The sequence below is a fragment of the Electrona antarctica genome, assembly GCF_951216825.1.
Source record: "Electrona antarctica genome assembly, chromosome: 7".
Lineage (NCBI taxonomy): Eukaryota > Metazoa > Chordata > Actinopteri > Myctophiformes > Myctophidae > Electrona > Electrona antarctica.
Genome location: NC_136812.1, coordinates 8448052 through 8463820, shown reverse-complemented (window position 1 = coordinate 8463820; position 15769 = coordinate 8448052).

Sequence of the window (15769 nt, the reverse complement as noted above, 5' to 3'; positions counted from 1 at the left end):
GCCAGCCGGGGCTCCTGATGGAGGGGAAAGGAACTGGTTGGAATAACGTGTTCCTTCCACGCGCTACGTCCAACCAGGGAAACTCCCCCTGTCAGGTGTAAAGGAGCAACTTGGACACTCGGGCATGAAGGAAGCATGAGTTCAAGTCCGTTGCTCTCCCCATGTCCCCCATATATGGGGACTAGGTTGGCGGAGGGTGTGTAGAGCCCAGGATCACATTAGATAATTGACACAGGGGGGAAAAATGGGTTACAAAAGCGTGGGATAAAAAAAATATATAAAAAAAAAAAGCTTCTAATATATTATTTATGCCTCGAAATCTATAAATCTTACACTATTAAGGCATGCCACGCGCTGCACAAGGTGCCCTTTTTTCCCTTGAGCACCTGCCCCTCTAAATGTCTGTGCACGCCACATTGCTGCTGTATACTATACCGTACACATGGTTATCGCTAGTATACAGTCTTGCTTTGTTTCTCCTCCGCTCAGCCCTCGATGCCGTCCGTCCCCCACAGAGTGAGTTATGTACCACTGTTAAAAGCACTTCATAGTTCACCACACAAGCTGCAAGCGGGCGCACAATTCCCAATGTGACCCCCAATGGCAGTGCATGGTCCCCCACTCCACCACCAAGAAAACACTAATGCTAATTCATAATGCCTTAATAGTAGCACTAAAAACGTAATGTTCAAGCGTGAACGTGAAACGGCCGCCCAGAATGTGATGGGTGAAGGTGACAATATTGTCATTATTCCAATGCTCCATATTCTCCCCGGAGAAAATGTTCCCTTCCAAAACTTTATGTAGGTGGTTAGCCCATTTTGGGCGGGAACCCCTGTTTTGGTGTTTCAAGCATTCTGTTATACTTTAGCTATAGAGGGTATGTGCATGCATAAAGTGAATGGCAGATCGAGTGGCAAAGTGAGTGACAAAGTGAATTTAATGTTGTTTAAAGTAATTTAATGCAATCAAATATGACTTTTCTGTTTGGATGTATGGGCTGTCAAGGCCAGAAATTAGGTTTTTTGCCACTCTGTAGGCATTCCCGCATAACTTCCGGGTATGATGATGATGTCACGCGCATACCCTCTATTGAAAAATAGCAGACCTACAAGCTCATAGCGCGCCACCGAGTGGCGCGCTATGAACTTGTAGGTCTGCTATTTTTGAAAAATCGTAAAAAATGCGGCACAAATCTTTGAATAGGTATATATTCTTTCAGAGCGAACGTTTTTTTTTTTTTTTTACGTCAGGCCAAAATGGGTTAGACAAGGTGTCCTGGGCAGGCTGCAGGCAGCTGTGACTTCTAGCACAATATCGCATTGGTGCAGGCACCAGACAGCATGACTTGTATCAGCATATGTGACCAGATTTGACTGAGAGACTGCCATCGTGCAAATTACAGCTTTTCACCAGAGGAGAAAAACTTTTTTTTTTTCCTTTTTTTTCAAAATGAGTTAATAGCACAGGCAGACTCTTCACATACTAGAGCATGTCTGAAATAAGTGTCAGAGATGAAATCGACATGTAAATATGAAATAAATGCTTAAACATGTAGATAGGTGTAATGTTACCACAGACCACAGAAGTGAACCTTTCAAGCCTGTTTTCTCAACTCGCTGTTTTCTGCAAGACATTACTCTATAAGCCATATCTCCAAAACTGGTGGGCCAAACTGAACAACCAATATGTCAATTTGAAGCTATGATTCCCTACTTTCATACGACATAAAAAAAACGAAAATTCAAAAAAATCCAATTGCAGTCCCTCAGTCAAATGTAGTCACATATGACTTCTACCTGGATGTTGTGCTATGCATGCAGCCTATAACAGACACTGAGAATGTCTTGAAACTGAAGGAGTTTTGAAAGGTATACACAGGCCAAAATTGTCATTCCTGGGGCCTATACCTGCATTGAACCTGAGCTGAATATCTTTTGCGTATGAATGTTTAGGGGGCATAAGTTATTTTTATGCACATTAGGCTTCACTGCCAGAGGGGTAAGTGAAACTAATTTAGTGGCTATAAAACTAAATTAATGGAGTACAAGCATCGGAGCACATAAAGAGGTAATTCCATTGGAAAGTAACATTAACATGGAGAGTATGTAATTGCAAAAAGGGGTCTATAAAAATTGTGATTTGGTCGGCCAAATGCAAATTTGTGCCTCTCACTCAACTCCACCGAGTTCCAATCAGGCATGACTTTTCAAGTGGATCAGAGGAGAAGCCTGTTATTTTTTTCCCTTAAATCATCAGATTGTGTGATAGCTCTGAAGTACATTAAACGAATTGTATAATAAAAAAAGGGAAGAGATTAGACCGATGCATGATTTATGCACTCCACACTCAGACGACTGTTCAAAAGTCGAGAATATAGCGAAGCTGTTATAAGCATCTGTCCGGAATAGGAAGGCTACGTGTATATCGAGTTGCGAATGCGACCCATTTACCGCTATGAAGGAAAAAAAGCGTTTATTCCACACATGTCCAATGTAACATTTATGAAAACTTTTTTTTAACCCATTTTGGGCGGGAACCCCTTTTGGTGTTAGCATTATGTTATGCTTTAGCTATTGAAAAATAGCAGATCTACAAGCTCATAGCGCGGCACCGAGTGCCGCGCTATGAACTTGTAGGTCTGCTATTTTTGAAAAATTGTGAAAATGTGCTTCAAATCTTTGAATATATATTCTTTCAGAGTTTCAGTTTTTAACTCAAATCTTTGCTTCTGGAGGGGTCCCTGGAACAACATATTTTCAGATGGGGGTCGGGGGAATATTACATATAATTGTTGGGGTCCTTGACATGAAATATTGAGAACCACTGATACAGAAACATGAGGTCTTTCAGAAAAAAACATTTTTTTTAAATTTCGACGTCAGGCCTAAATGGTTTAATTAATAGAGTTCCAAGAGTCCTATTCTGCACACAGTGCTAGTTCTGCCCTGGGCTGTCAAAGTGCTGTCAGTGGTGCTAACACGAGGCCAACGCACAGAGACCGTCCTATATATTAGGACTCAAATTCCTCTGATCTCTCTTCAATCATTCTTTATAAAAAATAAAATAAAAGGCTTTAGGGAGAAAGAAAAAAGAAAACTGCTACTAAAATTTGCCAACTGAATTTCTTTAGAGAAACAAAAAACACAATTTCTTGTTCCACATCTCGTATCCAGCGGTGTTTGAAGTTCACAGCTTGCCCTCTTGCCCCAGCCTACTTACACATGCCAGGAAAAGAAGGGGTGGGGGCGGATATGTAGTGTGTCCATTTCCATTCCAATTGCTTATGATAGTGGGAGGCCTCTGGGGGCCCAGAAATGCTCATTTGAAAAATCGCCTGGACGTGCATGAGGGTTGCCAACCTCATTTTTTTTGATGCAGTGGCTCATTTTGCATGTCTTATACTCCAGAGTCGCGGCAGACACCCACCAGAGGCCTTGACATACTACTATACAGGCAATTACCAGGGGCTTCTCTTGCGCCTGCCTACTACGACCCTCAGTCTGTGTGTATCCAGGACTACGACTCCATGCTAGAATGCATTACAAGCTGACATTACAGGTAAGCTTAACTTTGAGTGACTATATACAGTATAACAGTAGCAGCAATTAGTCTCGATTTTCTAGTGGTATATTGTCATGTGTGCACTGTAGGCATGTAACGATATATCGTATATCGATATATATCGATATTAATCCCGACGATATGAATCGATTCATTGAAATAAAAATGTTTAGGGGGGGGTAGTGTGTGATGTGAAATGTGAGCTTTAGTCATATTCCATCATATTCAAGTGCTTTTGGAGAGAAATGATAGTCACTTTCAGTAGTAGAGCACTGTAGAGGGGAGCTGTGTGTGACTGTGCCCAGGTGATGATGGTCGTTGATGCTCATCAAGGAAGGCAATTATGTTTCTGCACTGTCAAAAGTAATGCTACTTCTTTTGCAATGTAGTTAAATAAAAAATCTCAGGGGGGAAGATAAATTATATAAAAAAAAAAAAATTTAATATCGTGAAAAATGGTACCGTGAACCAGGCCTGGAATTTCATCCTTTTAGGGGCAAGGCCACTTGGCCTTTAGTGTGGTCAACTTTTTGAGGGCACAAGGCCAAGTGCCAGGGCATGAAGGCCATCAATTAAAAAATGATTTTCCGATGAATATTGGTTCAGAACAGTGCTTCTTAAATAAATAATCACAGCTTTAAATAACAAAATATAAGTAGCTACTGTTGTAAAATATTGTAAACATGTTTTGGGGACCCAGTCCAGAGATGAAAATCATAATGAAATGGCCTAGGACCCTGTCAGGCTGTCACCCTAGGCTAATTAATATAAATTTAATTTGGGGGTCCTTGAAATTTAAATGGCTGAGGATCATTGGGTTAAACTGTGAGTTAATTCACATAACATACAATGACAGCCTACATAACTTTTGAATAAGGGCTTGGTTTAGAAAAGCCTATATTTTGTGCTAAACTAATATATTGAATAACATGGCATTGTAGAGAGGTTAGTGACAGACCTCCCAAAACAAACTGGTCAGGCTCCTACTTGGCCTCACCCCCCGAACCCACCTCACCCCTGCCCACTTTGACAGACTGGCATGGCTTAGGGTCGGCGACAGAGTACAGCATCTTGCAATGGGTCTGGTCCACAAGATTCGATACTCCACCAAGATACCCATGTACCTGTCTAGATACTTCCTTAATGGTTAATGTGGTTAAACGCTAACGTGACATGGATGCGTTCCAGGTCTCAATGGATTAATGTTAACGAAGTCCACACCCACAACACCAGAGGGAGTGCAACGAACCATGTTCAACCCAGATTCGGCACAAACAAGGGACTAAATTATTTTCGCTCCTATGCCACCAAAATGTGGAACGCCCTACCAACAGTCATTAAGACATGCAAATCCCTTAACTCCTTCAAAACCGCTCTCAAAGGGCACCTACGGATGGCTGCAATTCGAAACTGGCCCCCGTAAAATCTGAATCCCCCCCACTGCCCCCCCCCCCCTTTTCCCCTCACTGTATATGTTTCTTTTCCCTTTTTACCTCCATTATGATGAATTCCGTGTACTGTTCTTTGTCTATATAGAAGTGTCTATTTGTACGTCTCTTAATGTTTTGATGAATTGAACATGGTGGACCCTGTTGTAAACAAGTGTAATGCTTAATTGGGTCGTCCACTCACAGTTAACAGCCTTTGTATTGAGTTTGTGCTTGAAATGTACTGTAATTCTGCAAACTGTTAATAAAATTTGCAATCAATCAATCAAAAACAGATAAGATAATTTCTCCATTGTGGGGCTGCACCGCTGCAGGACTGAGGACTCTGCAGTAAGTCAACACAAAGTGAAAGTGCAGCTTCAAATCAGTTTTTTGTTCTTACCTGGAGACAGTGTGTGCTGTGCACAGGGGAACAATTGTTTAATTATATCCATGGTGTCTTTCTGTCGCTATCCATAATGCGACGCAAAAGTACATTTATGTTTGTTTTGGTGGGCTAGATAGATTCGGTAGATCTGTAGATCATCTCTCCTCCTCCTTGTATGTGTAACGGTTGTGTACCCGTCCCGTCATGCAACACACACACAGAGGCACTGGGTTGGTTGTTGTGGTTCTTTTACTGAGGTAGCTGCAAATGAGTGGTTCATAAGCACAAACATATTTTGGTTAGCTCCTCCACTGGTTGTGACGTCACAGCAGATAGCTAGTCAGACTGTGTAGTACAGAACATCTTAAATAATACTTTACATTTTACATTAAATGCATTCAGATGTCTTTTTACAATGGTAACAGTATTCTTTTTAACATGTGATCGTATAGTGGTTTTAACTGGGTCTTAACATTAATGCTTTACAATGAATTCAAATACAATATCTTTTTAACTTGCTTTTAACCTACAACATCCTTTTTATATAGAAATGAAACAGAAATACAAGACGGTAGCCAAAATGAATTAATAAACTGCATAACAGCACCCTCTGGTGGTACACAGAATATACAGCAGCCACCACGTTTAGGCGCGATGCGCATTATTCTAAAATGGCGTCCACGGTCCACAATACAATATGAACTTTGAACTTGTAAACATCTCTGACTTAATACAAAACATAGTGCAACAACATTTACCTGCAAATGAGTGGTTCATAAGCACAAACATATTTTGGTTAGCTCCTCCACTGGTTGTGACGTCTATAGGAAAGATAACATTGTCTTCAGTATCAAAATAAATAGTACAACCAACGTGAGCAACAAACACAAAACGAAAATACACTAGGATAGCATCTTCAAAGTTGTTACATGACTGTGTATCATACAGCAAATCTCACGTTAGCTTTTTAGTGTACATTATAATACTTTTTCAGAGGAGCACCGGACAATTCACACTCACCACAGCAGATAGCTAGTCAGACTGTGGGGAATTTCCGTTTCCGGTCACATTTATAGGCTACCAGTAGGGGGCGCCAAACAACCACTCACGCAGGAGGATAAACTATAGACATATATTAGCAGGAATTTCACTACAATAAACAGAGTATTTCTTCTACCCGTTACATATGGACAGCCATGCTGTTTCGCATTAGACAAAAATAAATCAGCTGGACCATGTCCGACCAGCGACCAACGTTAATGCATGTGACGTAGGACCGCCACACTGTCGCAACTGTAGAAAACATTATTTTGTTTTGAGTGATAGTTGCAGTTTGACCGGATAGCTAGATTAGCTACACTAGTAGGCAGCGTGTGGGCTAAATGCCCTCTGTTTACTCTGTCAGTGCGTGTACTTGTGGCGCGGAGGAGGAGGCGTGCGGGTGTGTGTGTGTGTGTGTGTGTGTGTGTGTGCCATGACGACCAGTGGCAGCGGGGGTAGTTATTAAGGCAAAGTACCGCAAAAGAATCAAACCACTTTGCAAATGGCAACACAACTACTGTACAACACAGATTTGTTCTGCGCGGGACGTGAGGGGAACATTGGTTACCGTAATGACTGGAAAATTGCGCAGAGGAAAAACGGTAAAATGAACTTCTGTGGGCGCCGCTCGGGGCACCACGGCCACTGTGGCCGTATGGGCATATACTTTTTCGAGGGGCACACGGCCAAAGAGAGGGGCAACGACGGCCATGGCCGCCGTGGCCGCCGTGAAATTCCTGCCCTGCCGTGAACCTCATATCGTGATACGAATCATATCGTGAGTTGAGTGAATCGTTACATGCCAGTTTCACTTTTTTCTTTTGGGATCAACGACTTCTCAATGCCAGAGAACATTTCGATGTACATTTTGAGAGACTGACTTTATCAATTATCAACGAGCACGGATTTAAAGCTGCAAATATTGATCATCTTCTTAGCGAATAGTGATTATTCTTTTGATTCATGAATTAATATGTTCTTTTTGTCATGTTTAGTAACGGACGGTAAAATCGGTATTGTTTGGGTTGGTGTAGTTTAGTTTCAGGAAGTGGATATTTTTTTGTTATTTTGGTCGTGGCCTCCCTGAAGATTTATGCTTCCATTTTTCTGTTTCTGTAATACTAATTTCAATACTGTTAAAGGAGCATTCAGTGATTTGGAAAACCACCCAGTCCGCCCCGGTAACAAAATGTGCACATGCACACGCTCTACAGTGGGGGGAAGTGCAACAGGTCAACAGCATGTGCACCAAGGCTCGCCCCCACTCGATCATGATTGGAGGAAGGCCTCTCTCATCCTGATTGGATGAAGGCTTTGCCACCTGTGATATTCAAGACATGAATAATGTTATGTGCAACTACGCCCTCTGTTGGACACATACATATATAGGCACTTGATGCTATATGCTCTCATTCAGTATATGCAGCCAGCACTCGGTGTGATGACCACGCAGTATTATAATAAAGCCTATTGAACAGTCCGTTGTTGTTTACCTTCCAACCTACAAACACGAACATTACATTGGCGACGAGGAGTAAACGGTAATAGACGCTGTGAAAAGAAAAAAAAAAGAAGAAGAGAAACAGACGGACGAGGAGGAACAAAGGAGGCTAACGCTAACAGCTACAAACAAAGACGTCAAGCAGCATGTCTTTAGCGGCGCACACAGCTCTCCTACCTTTCGACACAGAAACGGATCCAAGCTCTGTTGGACCTCGCTGGACCAAATGGGTGCAAAGGTTTGGAAATTATACAACTGCAATGAACATTACTGGAGATGCTAGGCAGAAAGCATTGTTGCTGCACATGGCAGGAGAACGTACGTGTGCATGATATATATGACACGTTAGCAGCAGATGATGATGATTATGATGCCACAAAGCAGAAGTTATCTGGCTATTTCTCACCAAAGAAAAACGTTCAGTACCAAGTGTATGTCTTCAGAAAATCCATACAAGAACCAGGAGAGAATCTGGATGGATATCACACAAGGCTGAGGATGTTGGCTAAAAATTGTGAGTTTGCAGATGTTGATGCAGAAATTAAAACACAAATTATACAGAGCTGTGCATCATCCAGGCTACGCAGAAAAGCACTGAGGGAACCTGACCTGACACTAGCATTGCTTCTTGACCATGGAAGGACACTGGAACTGTCTGAGATGCAAGCATCAGGCATAGAAAGAGGCACTGCAGCTACAGTCAACGCACTGGATCAACAAAAGCATCAAAAGAGCAGCAGATGGCCTGAAAAACGTTCCACTTCCAACAACCAATGCAGAAACTGTGGAGGTAAATATCCCCATGATGGTGAATGCCCTGCTAAAAATAAAGAATGCAGAGCCTGTGGAAAATTTAACCATTTTGCAAGTCAGTGCCGTTCTACATATACAAACAAAGACACAAAGCGACCACAACACAAATTCAGACGCGACCCGAAGAAAGTCCATCATATCACAAAGACTGCACCAGATGAGCATACAGAGCACAACTCATCCAGCAGCGATGATGCCTATGTTTTTGCAGTAGATGAGAACAATATTTCAGATTTGCCACAGACCCAAGTCATGCTGAATGGAAGTAGCATGTCTGTTTTGATTGATTCCGGAGCGTCAGCAAACTGTATCAGCGAGATAAGTTTTGACAAACTGATGCCACGTCCGCAACTCAGCTCTACTACAACCAAGATCTACCCCTTTCGCTCCAATGTCCCACTGCCTGTGAGTGGTGAGTTCAAGTGCAGCGTGGAAAGAGGACAGAAGATGGCACAATGCACATTCTTCGTGATTAAAGGTGACTGTTTTAATGTTTTGAGCTACAAGACGTCCAAAGCACTGGGTCTGATTAAAATAATCACAACTGTATCATCCACACCACAGTGTTCCACAGTTGCAGATGAGCTGGTCGCAAGCCATCCTGAAAAAAAAGAAAAGAGCAATGTGATATTCAAGACATGAATAATGTTATGTGCAACTACGCCCTCTGTTGGACACATACATATATAGGCACTTGATGCTATATGCTCTCATTCAGTATATGCAGCCAGCACTCGGTGTGATGACCACGCAGTATTATAATAAAGCCTATTGAACAGTCCGTTGTTGTTTACCTTCCAACCTACAAACACGAACATTACACCACCCGCCACCAAAACTGAAACTAGGGTTTTTTGACCCCAGGGGCTCACTGGGGACAGGGTGGAACTCCTTATATGGTCAGCACACTCTATAGTAGGGAGGATTATCCAGAAAAAAAGAAAAAATAAGTGATATTTAGATTAAGTCAAATCACTGAATATACCTTTAAGTTCTTCAGTTTCAATTTTTATCTGAGTGTGTGGTGCTTTAGATGTGTTAAGCCCTTACTCTTGCTCTTTTGGCTATAAAAACAATGAATATTAAAAAAAAAAAAATTAAATCAATGTGTTCGATAAACACGCTTTCTCTCGGTTTTTGCCTAAACATTTTGGACGGACAAACCAACCCAACAGAATGGCTTAAGTCTAATTTATACGTTTTCGTACAATGACGCTGCACAGCAAAGTAGCTCACAATCCGCATTCAGTGAGCTTGTAGATCTATTTTCAATGAGGGACACGTAGGTCCCGCCGTACAGTATAAGAAAGGATTATACTAGCTTTAGTGGCAGCTAAAAAACGAGCAATGCCAGCATTGCCTTTACAGACGCAGGAGCAAACCCCTCAAAACTGTACCAGATCAATTATTCCTTTCATGTAACATTCAGCAAAATGGAAGCACTTTGTTCACATCGACTCAGAGGTGCCTTTGTAGTGAGGTACACTTAAGACATAACGGAGAGGAATATCCAGCGGCCATTCCACACAGAGCTTTTAGATGTTAGCATGGGAAAAAGTGGGTAGTTAAATCGACATGCTGGCCGTCGGCCGATCGTATACAGTAGGTACTGCAGCTGCATCATGGGCCCATGAACGAGGGACACAATAATTATGATTCAACGGAGCTCGGATACTCAACAGCGGTGGTGCTCATTCGTTCATGACTCGAGCCTGCATGGCGAGTTCATGAATACAATTCTATGACGTAAATAGGACCCAAATAGGCCTCTCTCTGTGTCGGTTTGTGTAAACAGAATCATTGAAGACAAAAGTGAGGACGCAAATTGTGATTGGCCAGAATGGGGCTCTATGGGCTGGCAATGTAGACTACTTTGGCATTCTCTAGGGCAGTGGTTCCAAAAGTGGGGTCCGTGGACCCCTAGGGGTACGCAACGCATAGCCAGGGGGTACCAGTAATAATTCCCAAAATTATTTGGGATTGTGTTGTTCATTGTGTTTCTCCCATGTTTGCTTTGGGCCAATAGCTGACATGATTACTAAAACTACAACATCAGTCAACCTGTCGTGACCCCAAACAGTAACAGCAGGACGCATGCTGCAGAAACAACAAAAAGACTCGGGACACTTGAAAGGTTTCTGCGGCCGCTTCAGATGAGGGGGTACGTGGAAAAATGTCTACCCCAAAAGAAAAAAATTGGGAACCCCTGCTCTAGGGCCTTACCTTGGCTTGCATACTGCCTTCCTCCTTTTTTGGTTTTTGGCATTTTACATAGTTGTGAGCTTGTAGATCGGCTATTTGAAGTATTTTACAATTTTTTTTAAAAATAGTAAAAAAACGCCTAAAAGTTTAGGCATAAATGTTAAAAGGCATGATAGGGCCCTGCTTCTCTCCCTTCTGACTGCCTGAAGCTTTCCAAGTATTACTGTACTCTACACTAATATACTGTAACAGGCTAAAACCATAATCCGTTTCTGCTTTTAGACAGACTATAATGTCCATACAGTGAATAAATCCTTGGCCTGCGGATCTTTTGACACATATAATGAAGTTGAAGTGATACAAGAGTAGAGTTTGAAATGATCTTGAATGATCCAATACTGCCTGACAGATACTCTCAGTAACATCGTCTGTCATTCTTTATCAGTGGAGAGAACAAAATCTGAACTTTACCATACACCTTTAGACAGACAGAGACAATGTGCATGAACAAGTGTGGTTTTATGTGTAATGAATAAAGATCTATTTTTGACATTTAACTGAACATCTGAAGGCACGCTCAGCAGTCAGCACACCACCCTACTACTACATGTATTTGAACAACAACAGCTGATTACATGAAACATATTCTCAGCCACTCTTTTCATTAGAACATGTCCAGTTGAACATTAACTTTCCACTGAGTACATTGAGTCCAATGCTGGTTCATCGGGTGGATTTTTGGGGGCATAAAAGGAGGCTGCAAGACACCAAACAGTCAATCTGTTCCAGAATGACGGGCTGCGGTGCTGTGCTGATTTTACTGTTCTGTCTGACTCAGACTGGGGCCGATGCAGGGGCTCAGGTTGAACCAAGCACCCTCTTCTTGCAACCTGACCACGGAGATGAGCTGAAGGAGCTTAGGGGCATGGTGCACAGCCTAGGAGCCACCGTGATCCAACAGAGTGATAAGCTCAGAAACATGGAGGAAGAAGCTGAAGAGCAGAGAGACAAGGTGCTTCGTCTGGAATCGACCGTGGTGGAACAGAGAGTTCAGCTGAGCAACACAGACACCAGGGTGGCAGCCGGCGAGGGAGAAGCCCAGGTGCTCAGAGACATGGTGGTGGAACAACGCCTTCAGCTCAGGAACATGGAGACCAGGGTGGCAGCCGGCGAGGGAGACGCCCAGGTGCTCAGAGACATGGTGGTGGAACAACGTCTTCAGCTCAGGAACATGGAGACCAGGGTGGCAGCCGGCGAGGGAGAAGCCAAGGAGCAGAGGACCTTAATGAGAGGTAAGGACAGTCCAAATGGAGCTTGAAGAAGGTGTAAAGTTACTACAGGCTGAAGTGTTTCCATAATAGTTGTTTAACACACACACAGACACGTCTCTGTGTCTGTGTGTGTGTGTACGGTGCGTTATTCCGTTATTCTTCCGTTATTTTTCATGTAGTCTCGGGGGAGAATGAGAATGAGAGCTTGTATGCAGATTGCCTGTGCGGGAGAGAAGGGGGAGGACGAGTGTGTGTGTGTGTGTGTGTGTGTGTGTGTGTGTGTGTGTGTGTGTGTGGTGACACGCAGAGTTTGTGTTTACTGTCTGACTGTCATGGCGGAGCCCATATCGCGTTTCAAATGGATATATTCCTTAATTCCTTCACCTGCGAGCTGCTCCAATCCCACACAAAGAAAAGTCAAAGTAAGTTGTTGAATAGTATACAGATTATGATCCCACCTCCTCCCCTGCTCTGCCTGCTGGCACGAATGGGACGGGATTCAACTTTTGCGTGCGTGTTTGTTTGTTTGTGTCGGTCGCGTGTGTGATTGCGTGTGTGTGTGTGTGTGTGTGTGTGTGACGTGTGTGCGCCATGCGCATGCACATCATGTGAGCGAGCGAGCGAGAGAGAGAGAGAGACAGACAGACAGACAGACAGACACTGAAAGAGGCTGCGTGCGTGTCAGTGTGCGTAGCCTACTTTAGAGCGAGAGAGAGAGAGACAGACACTGAAAGAGGCTGCATGCGTTGCGTGCGTGCGTGTCAGTGTGCGTAGCCTACTTTAGAGCGAGAGAGAGAGAGAGACAGATACTGAAAGAGACTTTGCGCGCACGTGTGTGTTTGAGATAATCAAGTATTAATTCTGGTTTTGGTCTTACTTTGTTTATAAATCCAGACTCAAATTAGTATTGCCACCACCAGAGATGGGCAGTATTTGAAATACATGTATTTGAAATACGTATTTGAAATACTTTTTTGTATTTTGTAATTTGTATTTTGCTGGGATGGAAGAAATGAGATGTATTTTGTATCTAGATACTTTCAGATCTAGTATTTTCTGTATTTCAAATACATAAAATACTTTTTAATGTCATTTTACACAGCCTCAGGTTTAAACTGTAGGGGCAAAACACATAACCTGACTCCGCCAGATGGGGCAGCAGAGAGTACACTGGGTTCCCCCCTCCTGCTCCCATCTGGGAACTCTCAGGCAGACTTGATGCCCGGCCACAAAACGGCCTGGCCAATCAGCAGCAGCTAGAGGCGGGATAGCCGCTGCTGATTGGCCAGGCCGTTTGAGGCCTGGCAAGGAACGGTGAGCACAGGGCGGGCGGAGCCGTGGGGGCTTTTTACGTTATTTGCGCAGTGAGTGTAACGCTGCTCAATGGTGAAATCTTCCGCCAACAGCGTACCTTAGTGATCAGAATCAAGGATAGGCCTATCGTAGTAGACATTTCCACCACGTGGAAACGCCCCCCTTTCAAAGTGGGGGGGCGGCGGGGGTGTGTATATATATATATATATATATATATATATATATATATATATATATATATATATAATTGAGTTTTTTTTTATCCTTGTGTTTGTATCTATAATTTCCAGGGGCTATGCTTAAGTTTGTGACTAAAGCCACAACACAGCCTCCCCACTGGGAGCACTGTTTATACCAGTCAGTCTGTCATACCATCCCTCCCCACTGGGGGCGCTGTTTATACCAGTCTCTCTGTCATACCATCCCTCCCCACTGGGGGCGCTGTTTATACCAGTCAGTCTGTCATACCATCCCTCCCCACTGGGGGCGCTGTTTATACCATCCCTCTACACTGGGGGTGCTGTTTATACCATCCCTCCCCACTGGGGACGCTGTTTATACCAGTCTCTCTGTCATAGCATCCCTCTCCACTGGGGGCACTGTTTATACCAGTCAGTCTGTCATACCATCCCTCCCCACTGGGGGCGCTGTTAATACCAGTCAGTCTGTCATACCATCCCTCCCCACTGGGGGCGCTGTTTATACCATCCCTCTACACTGGGGGTGCTGTTTATACCATCCCTCCCCACTGGGGATGCTGTTTATACCAGTCTCTCTGTCATAGCATCCCTCTCCACTGGGGGCACTGTTTATACCAGTCAGTCTGTCATACCATCCCTCCCCACTGGGGGCACTGTTTATACCAGTCTGTCATACCATCCCTCCCCACTGGGGGCACTGTTTATACCAGTCTGTCATACCATCCCTCCCCACTGGGGGCGCTGTTTATACCAGTCTGTCATACCATCCCTCTACACTGGGGGCGCTGTTTATACCAGTCTGTCATACCATCCCTCCCCACTGGGGGCGCTGTTTATACCAGTCTGTCATACCATCCCTCTACACCGGGGGCGCTGTTTATACCAGTCAGTCTGTCATACACAGACAGACAGACAGACAGACAGACAGACAGACAGACAGACAGACAGACAATAAATGTTTATACCTTATTCTGCTCTGTTTGTCTACTTAAAACTGTTTTAAACTGTTTCAAAACCCCCCATTTTTTCATGGGGGGCCCCCTTGCTACAATCATGCTTAGGGCCCCTTGGAGGCCAGAATCGGCACTGCATGTGCACATCTTGTTACCGGGGAAGACCGGGGGGTTTTCCAAATCACTGAATGCTCCTTTAATTGATAATCTATTCATCTTAGTCATTAGTATCTTGTTTACTTATCTTGTTTTTTATTGTTGGTTTAAATGTAAATTGGTGGTAGGCCTAATCAATCAATCAATCAATCAATCAATCAATCAATCAATCAATCAATCAATCAATCAATCAATCAATCAATCTCTTTCTACATTTTTCTTGAGGTAGAAGTCAAAGAGGAGTGACAGTGATGAATCAGATGGCCAATCCATTCCTTTGTGGGTCCTGTTTGATACAGTTATAGCACATTGATTTGCTTAAAATATAAAGTGTATCATTCTTAATAACCTTCAATGTATTAGACATTCTGACAGGTCATTAATTTAATATTTGGCAATTAATTATGAATTTACTTATCATTATATACATTTTAATGAAAATGTATTTTCATGTATTTTCAAAATACAAAATACGTATTTGTATCTCAAATACATTTCTCAGACCAGTATTTGTATTTTGTATTTAAATACATTCTGTGACCCAGTATTTGTATTTTGTAACAAAATACATTTTCAATGTATTTTGCCCATCTCTGGCCACCACCACCAATAAGAGCAGCTATGAGCTATCTCAGCCTATCTGCACATACAACATTCACTGGAGCAGTGGAACTGGAACCCCCATGTTGTGTTGGTTGTAGCCTACTTGTGTTGTTGTTTGCTATAAATATGTATTGATAGGCCTACATAGCATCATCAAAATCACCACCAGTCCCCCCTGGTATTGGTATTATTATCACTAACTGTACTGAAATGAAGGCATGAATGAATGGCCTGGAAGTGGGAGCCCTTTTTTCTTTTTGAGTGGTGCAACCACTCCTATATAGACAGCTATGTGTGTCCCTGGCTGGCTGGCTGTGTCCCTGGGTTTGAGCACGG